The sequence below is a fragment of the Echinops telfairi genome, unplaced genomic scaffold (genome assembly GCF_000313985.2).
Source record: "Echinops telfairi isolate 266 unplaced genomic scaffold, ASM31398v2 ScPeMD7_7430;HRSCAF=8468, whole genome shotgun sequence".
Classification (NCBI taxonomy): domain Eukaryota; kingdom Metazoa; phylum Chordata; class Mammalia; order Afrosoricida; family Tenrecidae; genus Echinops; species Echinops telfairi.
Window position 1 is genome coordinate 204,029 of NW_022111330.1, and position 9,906 is coordinate 213,934.

General features: G+C 41.8%; 1 protein-coding gene and 1 pseudogene across 1 annotated transcript in view; one reads left to right on the top strand and one right to left on the bottom strand.

Moving 5' to 3' along the window:
- Nucleotides 1–9,906, top strand: part of IPPK (inositol-pentakisphosphate 2-kinase) — an 88,752-nt gene that overhangs the window by 19,521 nt on the left and 59,325 nt on the right. The window lies entirely within an intron of this gene.
- Nucleotides 2,208–3,934, bottom strand: LOC115872660 (annotated as a pseudogene).

A 9,906-nucleotide genomic window follows, 5' to 3' on the forward strand; every position in this document is an offset into this window, starting at 1 on the left:
CACCCCCGCCTCTCAAGGCCAGAGCTGGACTGTGCAGTCCCTGCCTCCAGCATTCCAAGGAGCTTATCTCTACGGGCCGGGTCTGTACAGCCCCTTTCCTCAGTGTTCCAGGATGATTTACAGACAGACCACATCCTGACTCAGACCCTGACACTGCAGCACCAGAAGGCCTTCCTTCCCCTTACCAGTACATACGTCCTTGGCTCAAGCCCTACATATGTCCCACTGCCTCACTGCCAGAGGCGATTTCCCTGGCCTAACTTGTTGGGTCTCGGAATCTGCCCGGGGGCTCAAGATGCCCCTGTCCCTTTTTCTGCTCTCCCTTCCCTCCCAGGAGTTCTTTCCCTGCCTCAATAAAATCTTTCTCAACTTCACATTCCTGGTTAAGTTCTATCTCTGTTCCGTGTCTCCGTCTCCAACCTCTCATCTTGGTGCCGAACGACCCAGGACCGACAGGCAGGGTCTCTGTGCCACCTCCGCCTTCCTCTGGCCGGTGCGCAGCCCCATCCTCCATCTCCAACCTCTCCGGTGTGTATCATCCTTATAATTCCAGAAGGGGTGAAAATTGTTATTACTAATAAATTACAATATATTTTCCAATAGCAGGCTACCTACACCACATGGATAGTATGCCACGCCATAGGGGATTACATGGTGAAAGAGATATGTTGTTGGCTACTGATAACAGTAATGGAATATACCAATCCCCCTTTTTTACTCTGCATCTTTTAATTTCAAACTTAATGAAGCATTTCATTAATACAAACAAATGCTCTTTATTTAACATGGATATAAGAGTTGATAAAATTAAAAATCTTTGTTTTCAAGTTTGTGACAAAAACTAAAATGTTTAAATACCTTAGGAAAACAGCAGTGGGGAAGGGAGCAAGAATTGTTCTTCCATGTAAGAAGCATTTCATTGAGATCACCACAAAAACGTACACATCCAGACTGCTTGTTTTTGGTCATTATGGCTTAAGTATTGGATTAGAAAACCATTTCAGGCTAAAACAAATTTGGATGGACAGTATATAAATTGTGTATCTAGGAAGTCAGACAATAAATACATGTTACCTTATACATTCAACTCTTAGTGAAGAAAGGGGTCTGCAAGTACGAATAGCGTGATTTTTCTTCCCCTTTACCATGCAAATACATGCTCAGTAAGACACTAGCTTTTCTTTTTAGCTTCATTCTTTTAATATATTTTTCAATATCATTTTATTGAGAGTTAATACAGTAGCGTACCATTCCATAGTTCTACCACATCAAGCATTATTGTACAATTGCTACTACAACCAGTTTCAATACATTCTCTTCCTTCTTGAACTCCTTGATATCAGCTCCCCTTTACCTCTCCTCCCCACAACCCCCCCCACAAGGACCCTTATTCTACTTGTTGTCTCTAGATGCTCAACTATCTCAGGTTTCATATACTGAAAAAAACAGGAAAACTTGTAACAAAAATTCAAGAGGGTCACTCCAAATTACAAAATACATGAGATAAACCCCAATAGGAACAACAACAACAAACAGAAAATGTTGAAAACCAGATCAGGCCCAATGTGTATCAGAGCAGGGATCAAATGACAGGTTTTAATCGTTAAAGTCCGGTTTATCATTTTGATCTTCTATAGTCCTCTGTAGTATAGTCGTCTCTCAAATACACTGTTAGATAATCAGTTTATTCATATCCCTCCATTGTGGATAGAGGGAAATCACTGGAGGCTTATTTCCTATGTTGAGCTCACACATGTATCTTGGGCTTCTACTGTCATCCATAGCCTTCTGAAAACCAGAATCTCACAATTTAGCCTCTGATACTATTCCCTCCTTTGGCTTTGGATTATGTGATTTAAAATCCTTTGGAAACAAGCCTTTAAGACCCCAGAACTCTTTAGGCCTATTCAAAATCTTGGTCATCCTGACTTTCTCAGATTGGTAAAAGTCAAATGCTTTGAGATGCCCACAAAAAGGAGCACCTTATTCACAAAATCAGTATAATCATAAACAGGTGCTGAGAGGTTTGACTCAGACCAGAACTAGATGATGTTTCACCCTGCTGCAGAGTCAGTTTGGAGGACTAGACAATCTAGAGTATCAAATGGACAAATACTTAGAAAGACCCACTAGCGGTGTTTATAACTTCTTTCACTCTGTCTGTCCATTACATTTATTTTGAGACTTGCCAGGGTCTAACCCACTCACTAGTCTTGGTTTTGATATGCACCCATGATGTGAGAATTGAACTGAACCATGATGATTATAATGTCATCTTTGTATATCTACATCCAAGCAAACGCTTCAGGAAGCCATTTTGGAGTGATGTTCATGGCCTACTGTTCTAAGCTCGTTGCCCACAGCATGGCGAATGAAATGGGTTGCTACAATCTGATCCTTGAATATTGAGGCCATCTTGGCTCTCCTTTCTGTTACAAGGCCATGCATCTCTCCCAGAGGTAGCTGATATCAGTTGGTGGTGCATGCCAGTTAGGTACTCACCCATAATTCTAACCACATCCTGCCTGTGCATAGTCTTCCACAACCCATCAGAAACTTATCCTATGGCCTTAATCAGTGGTAAGTTACCCCTGGCTCACCAGTGAGATAAGGAGGCGAGTAATAATTAGGGGGGATAAACTTGGTATATTTATTGTCATGCATCTGGTCTGGGTGAAATTCTATCACTCTTTTTTTAAGGTCAATGTTCTATTTGAACTGGACATCTACAAAAGCCCTAAAAGGCACCAGCAAGCCAAACAACTGATCCTGTTTTACCACACTCTTATTCTCATTGGTTGCATGTTTGAATTTCAGCCATCCCAGTTTGCTTTGATTCTGAGCATTGTGGTCATTACAGAGTGTGACTACTGACCAAGACCCAGCCTCTTGCATGCCCAGCATGGCTCTGCTATCACCTGTTTGGCCACACAAAGGTCAACACCATCCACATGGGCCACACAAGCAGTAGCCGCCAAAAAGTCCACTTGAAGCACCAGGTAGTTGGGATCCAAAAAAAAAGAGAATTGGGATTCCTGACTTGGGTCTCCAACGATATGCCATTATCAAGCCTCTTGAATACATTAATTAAAGCCTCCTCAACATCAGTATCAGCTAATCCTCTGTGTTAAGTTCTATACACTCTTGCCACTAAGCCCTGCAGCTGTTGAAATACAATTTGGAGTCCTCCTGAATGAAGTAATTGTTACGGTGCTTATGCCACTAGAAGATGGGCAGCAGTGCTTGCCTACTCTCCACTGCATTTTCAATCTCTAGGAAGGTCTCATGGGGCCACAAAGATAAGGCGATATAATACAAGAATCTTTCACTGGCTGGGAATAAGCACAGCCAGCATGGCTATTGACACCCCCAGAGTATCCCTTTGGTCTGCAGGCAGTGTGCTGCACTTCACTGGTCCTCAATGGGAGCATTTGCAAGTAGCTGGTTCTGTCAAAGCCAAGCACCAGTACTGTTTTACCATCCAATTCTGGCATGTTGAAACTGCTTTAAGGATGTGTTGACCTGAGAAGGTTGTGGTAAAATTTCTGTGTCGTGATAGCATATCTCCTCCCTTGGGTGTACTGAACCCAGTTCTCTCAGCCTGCAAAGGTCGCATATGCTAGGTAGGGTATATATTTCAGACGACTCTGAGGAGCATGGGGTGATGAGCAACAAAAGTGCGTCGGGGGTTTAAATGGAGAGAAAATGTTTTGAGAAACGATGTACAAATGCGCTTTACACAATTGATGTGTGTATGGATTGGGATAACAGTTGTATGAGCCCCTAATAAAATGTTTTTAAAAAAAAGTGCTTGTGTTAGCAGTTATAGTGCCATAGATCCTGCTCAGGTCACAGTTCCAGATCAGGGGGAAACAGTTGAGTTTGTGCTGGCATCGCATCAGTAAACAGGCAGACTGGACCTTCTGACTGGGATTCCGGGTTTGGAAGGGGACACGTGGCTTCTTTTAGGTGAGGTGGTGACTGCAGCAGCAGTACCAGGCACTTATTTCAAGCAACCCCACTTGGGTCCCCGGCGTTTGACCTCTCACCCACGGTCAGCCCACTCCATACTCCTATCCCACTGGGCTGCCTGAATTTTTATTTTTTAGAAAATATGGCTTTATACTATAAGCCTTGTTCTGCCACTTTTCATCAGTTGATAACATATTATTATAGTACAAATCTTCCATGTTCTTTTTAATTTTTCTTTTTTTTTTTTTTTCTTTTTAATTTTTCTACAAAGTATTCCATTCCAAAGAAAGATGACCCTGGGGGGTGGGGGGTGGGGAAAAAAAAAAAAAAAGAAAGATGACCCAACAGAATGCTCAAACTATAGAACAATATATGCAAGTAAAAATTTACTTAGGATCATCCAACAATGGTTGCAACAGCATGAAGTTCAGGCAGGATTCAGAAGAGGACATGGAATAAGGGTTATCATTGGTAAGATCAGGTGGATCTTGGCTTCAAAACAGAGAATACCAGAAAGATGTTTACTCGTGTTTCATTGTGCCAAGGCATTTGACTGTGTGGACCATAATAAACTGTGGATAACCTTGAGAAGAATGGGAATTCCAGAACACTTCATTGTACTCATTTAGAACTTGTCCAGAGACCAAGAGGCACTTGTGCAAACAGGACAAGGGAATACCACCTGGTTTTAAATTGGGAAAGGTGTGCAACAGGGTTTATCTTCTCATCATACTTATTCAATCTATATGCTGAGCAAATCATCAGAGAAGTTGGATTATATAATTGCGACATCAGGATTAGAGGAAGGCTTATTAACCCGTGATATGCAGATGACACAATCTTGCTTGCTGAAAGTGAGGAGGATTTGAAACACTTGCTGATGAAGATCAAGGATTGTAGCCTTGTATAGATTACAACACAATGTAAGGAAGACCAAAATCCTCATAACTGGACCCATAAGTAACATCATAATAAATGAAGAAAAGGTTGAAGTTGTCAAGGATTTTGTTTTACAAGGATCTACAATCAATGCTCATGGAAGCAGTAGTCAAGAGATCAAAAGTTGTATTGCATTGGGTAAATCTGCTGCACCAGGCCTTGTGTGCATAGAAGAGCAAAGATGTTACTTTGAGGACTAAGTTGCTCCTGACTCAAGCCATAGTATTCTCCATTGCATCATATGCATGTGAAAGTTAGGCATTGAATAAAGAAGACTGTAGAAGAATAGATGCATTTGAATTGTGGTGATCAAGAAGAATATTGAGGGCTCCAATAGAAATTACATGTTTAGAAAATGATTATGGCACCATATGTACAAATATGTTTGACACGATTGATGTATGGATTGTTATAAGAGCTGTCAGAGCCCCCAATAAAAACATAAAATTATTTTTATATTTGCTGCAAAAAAAAAAGAATATTGAAAGCACCATGAACTGCTAAAAGGACAAACACATCTATATTGGAAAAAGTACATCCAGAGTGCTCCTTAGAGACTTTGTCTTACATACTTTGGGCATATTGTCAGGAGAGACCAGTACTGGAGAAGGACATCATGTTTGGTAAAGTGGAGGGGTGCCAAAAAAGAGGAAGGCCCTCTACAAGATGGGTTAATGGGCTCAGGCTTAGGAACAATCAATTGTGAGGATGGCTCAAGACTCCAGATTATCCCCCACCCCCCCATCCCTCCCAAAAAGACTCCAGAGTATTTCATTCTGTTAAGCGTAGGGTCACTATGGGTTGAAGCCGACTCGATGGCACCTAACAACATATCTTCTTTTAAATTATTTTACAAGGTATTCCATTGCCTATAGGGATCCCCACATTTTTAACCCTTACCATTCTTGTTTTAGACATTAGGGAATCTCCATTTCTTTTTCTTTTTTGTAAGCAGACCAAGATTTTGTAATAAGCAAAGTACACTTCAACCAGGAAGCAGGCCACCTCATGATCTGAGGAAGATGACAATGGCTAGGGGTACGACATTGAATTTTCTAGGGGTTGGGTTGCAGGACCCCCGTTGGCTCCCCTCAGCCCCTATCATGCTTTCCCATTGGCCATTATTCTTGCATCTTCATTGGTCCTTGTTCCAACATAATGGTTAGCCTCATAATCCGCAGCCAGTGAACCTCATTATCATATGTTGCTGTGTTAGTTGATAGATTACGTGCCCATGACCTCTGGAATGGATCTTGTAAGGCAATTTGGGATAGGTCATTCAGGCCTTATAGGTAAGGTGACCAGATTTTAACACTAAAGCGGGACACCATTGATAAAACTTATGTCACCTTAATGTATGTGTGAGTGTGTGTGTGTATATAATTTCAGAATGCATTCCCTTCACTTACCCTAAACCTGTGAGCTGCCTGGTCCACCATCTGGAGTGGGATGGGCCTTGTCACCACCATTCTTATATGGCATTGCTTCCGTCTTGAAGAGACAAACTTGTCAACATGTTAAAGATACATGGGCTGAACAATAAAAGGCAGATAGCTTGTTATTGGCTCTGGGAGGTAGGAAGCCAGATTTATTTGGACAGATATGCCACTGTCGTGGTTCAGTTCTAAAAAACTTGATCGTAACTCTTACTGCCACCTTGGTCTTTTTCTGACACACGTAGGAAAAAGGTTTCTTCTTTCTTTTCTTGTTTCTATGTCAGGAGCTCTAAGGCTGGGGTCTTAATGAAGGCTTGTTTATGTGCTTTAAAAGCCATTTCTTGGGCCTTGTCTCCTTCTACCTCTTAATTCTCTCTCTTAAGAGCCTCATAAAGTTTTTGTGATGCTCCCAAAGTTTGGGATTCAAATCCTGCATTAGTCAGCTGTTCTCTTGAGCAATTTGGTAGGTTTGGTAATGATGGTTTCTTGTGCACTCAGTCTCAATTAAAAAAAATGTCTAAAGGGGAGGCGGGAGACTCGAGACTCTGGAACAACTAGAAATTAGTGGGAGAATAAAGAACCCTTCTCAGAAGCAAAGCAAGGGAGGAGTGAAAAATCTTTTTGTTGAGGCCTCATCGATGCCAACTACTTGGAAAGGGGAAGTTAAGAGACCACTAGAGGATTTTCGTGCTGACTAGGTAGCCCTGATATCCAGCGGAAAGTAGATGGACAACATCTACACATATCCAAGGCTTATTGAGATTGCTGTCAAAGGTGTTGCAAGAGGGAGCATGGGAGCCCGGTCTCCTTCAGTCTAAGGGTTTGGCCTTCATCATGATTCTGTGGGCCAGATGCCCCAAGGTCCCATAAGGGAAACAAGTGAAGGAGACTTCCCTCTCACCCCCATGTCTCATGGGGGACATTCCTTGCGAGATACGAACTCAGCATGACCACAGTTGTAGTCACTCAGTAGTTACAGCTGTAGTGAGTAGCTAATCACTTGGGGCTGAAGTTATAGGGACTGCGTCAGCCACTCCACCTCTGGGTCTGGGGCCTTAATTGACTACAGTAGCAGCCCTAAGAATTCTTGCTCCTGGTGTTCTCTCTTTCTTTCCTCCAAGTTGCAGTTGTTGTATACCTAGACGGCTGCTGTGAGGAGCTCATTTGGGTTGCTTTATGGTCCCAAGCTTGATGATGCTGAAGCTTCCCGTGGGTATCGGACTGAATGGATCATAATGTGTTTAAAACAGTCTTCCCTTTGGCTGATTCTGAATCCAGGTTGGTTAACTTACGAGCACCTCTACTAATCGACTCCTGAAGCCTGCAGGACTTTCTTCTTTTTCTTGAGTAACACCTGTCAATTTAGAATAATTCATTGGTTTAATCTGAATGTCTCCCATCTTTTCAGCAAAACAAATATGCATATAATCTCTCTTTTCTGCCTTGGTAGTTCTACTGTGGATCTTGCTCAGGGAGTGCAGTAGCTACATCTTTTTCCAACAGAGCGACTGCTGGTCTTGAACTGCTGACTATTAGCAACCAAATTCTTAACTCCGTAATCTACTAGGGCACCTAGCCGATATTGTAAAGAGATATTGGACATCATTGGACAGATTTCTATAGTTTTCTGTGGATAGTAGCTTTTGCCTCAGACTTGAGTATATTAAATTATAAGTAGTTACTTACAAACAGAGGATATTCTTAAAATAGTCACAGTATTCATACATAAAGAATTTAAAGAAACAACAAAAAAAATATGAGCTGATGCCAGGGCTCAAGTAGAAAGAAAATGTTTTCAAAATGTTGATGGCAACATATGTACAAATGTGCTCGACACATCTATGTATGTACGGATTGTGATAAGAGCTGTAAGAGCCCTCAATAAAATGATTTTTTTCAAAAAGTAATTTGGCACTAAAAAAAAAAAGAATTTAAAGAAACTTAATATGTTCAGTGACTGATTTCTATTTTGGAATTACCGTATACACTTGAGTATAAGCCAAGTTTTTCTTTTGTTTTTTTTTAGAAGAGTTTTTATTTGGTTATCACAGGGTGCTAGAATCTAAAGGTTACAGTCTTGAGTGGACATTTCAGTCAATCTTTATTTTTAAATAATTTTATTGGGGGCTCCTACAACTCTTATCAAAATCCATACTTACATCCACTGTGTCAAGCACATTTGTACATTTGTTGCCATCATCGTTCTCAAAACATTTGCTTTCTGCTTGAGCCCTTGGTATCAGCTCCTCAGTTTTTCTCATCCCTCCCCGCTGCCCCCTCCCTCATGAACACTTAATAATTTATAAATTATTGTTATTTTGTCATATCTTACACTGTCCGACGTCGCCCTTCACCTACTTTTCTGTTGTCCATCCCCCATGGAGGAGCTTATATGTAGATCCTTGTAATTGGTTCCCCCTTCCCAACCCACCCTCCCTCCACCATCCCAGTATCGCCACTGGCAGCACTGGTCCTGAAGGGATCATCTGTCTTGGATTCCCTATGTTTGCAGTTCCTATCTGTACTAGTGTACATCCTCTGGTCTAGCCAGATTTGTAAGGTAGAATTGGGATCATGATAGTGGGGGTGAGGGTGAGGGGGTGGGGAGGAAGCAGTTAGGAACTAGAGGAAATTTGTTTGTATCATCATTGCTACATTGCACCCTGACTGGCTTGTCTCCTCCCTGTGACCCTTCTATACCCTTATAGATATTCCCTTCTATACATTTATGTCCAGTTGCCTACAGATGGGTCTTGGGTCTCCAATCTGCACTCCCCCTCATTCACAATGATTTGATTTTTTGTTCTTTGATGCCTGATACTTGATCCCTTCGACACCTCATGATCACACAGGCTGGTGTGCTTCTTTCATGTGGGCTTTGTTGCTTCTGAGCTAGATGTCTGCTTGTCTGAGCTAGATGGGTCTTCAAGCCTTTAAGGCCCCAGACGCTATATCTTTTGATAGCCAGCCACCATTATCTTTCTTCACCACATCTGCTTATGCACCTGCTTTGTTTTCAGCAATAGTGTTGGGAAGGTGAGCATCTTGGAATGCCAATTTAATAGAAGAAAGTATTCTTGCATTGAGGGAGTACTTGAGTAGAGGCTCAATGTCCTTCCTGTTACCTTAATACTAAACCTATGTAGGTAGATCTGTTTCCCCAAACTTATATATAACTATATTTACATATGTACATGCCTTTATTTAGACCTCTACAAATACCCTTTGCCTCATAGTTCTTCCCTCTATTTCCTTTTATTTCCTCTTGTCCCACTATCATGCTCAGCCTTCATTTAGGTTTCAGTAATTCCTCTTGGTTACATTTCCCTCGATCATGCCCTTCCAGGTCTCCTACACCCTCCTCACCACTGATTTGGATCCCTTGTTCCCTTGTCCCTGGGTTTGTTAACACCACTTCCTTTCCCCCCCACCTCCCCCTCGCCTCTGCAACCCCCTCCCCCCAGGACAATCGGTCCCATTGTTTTCTCCTCCAGATTGTTCATCCATCCTATTTTATTTAGACAGACCTGCGGAGATAATAACATGCACAAAAACAAGA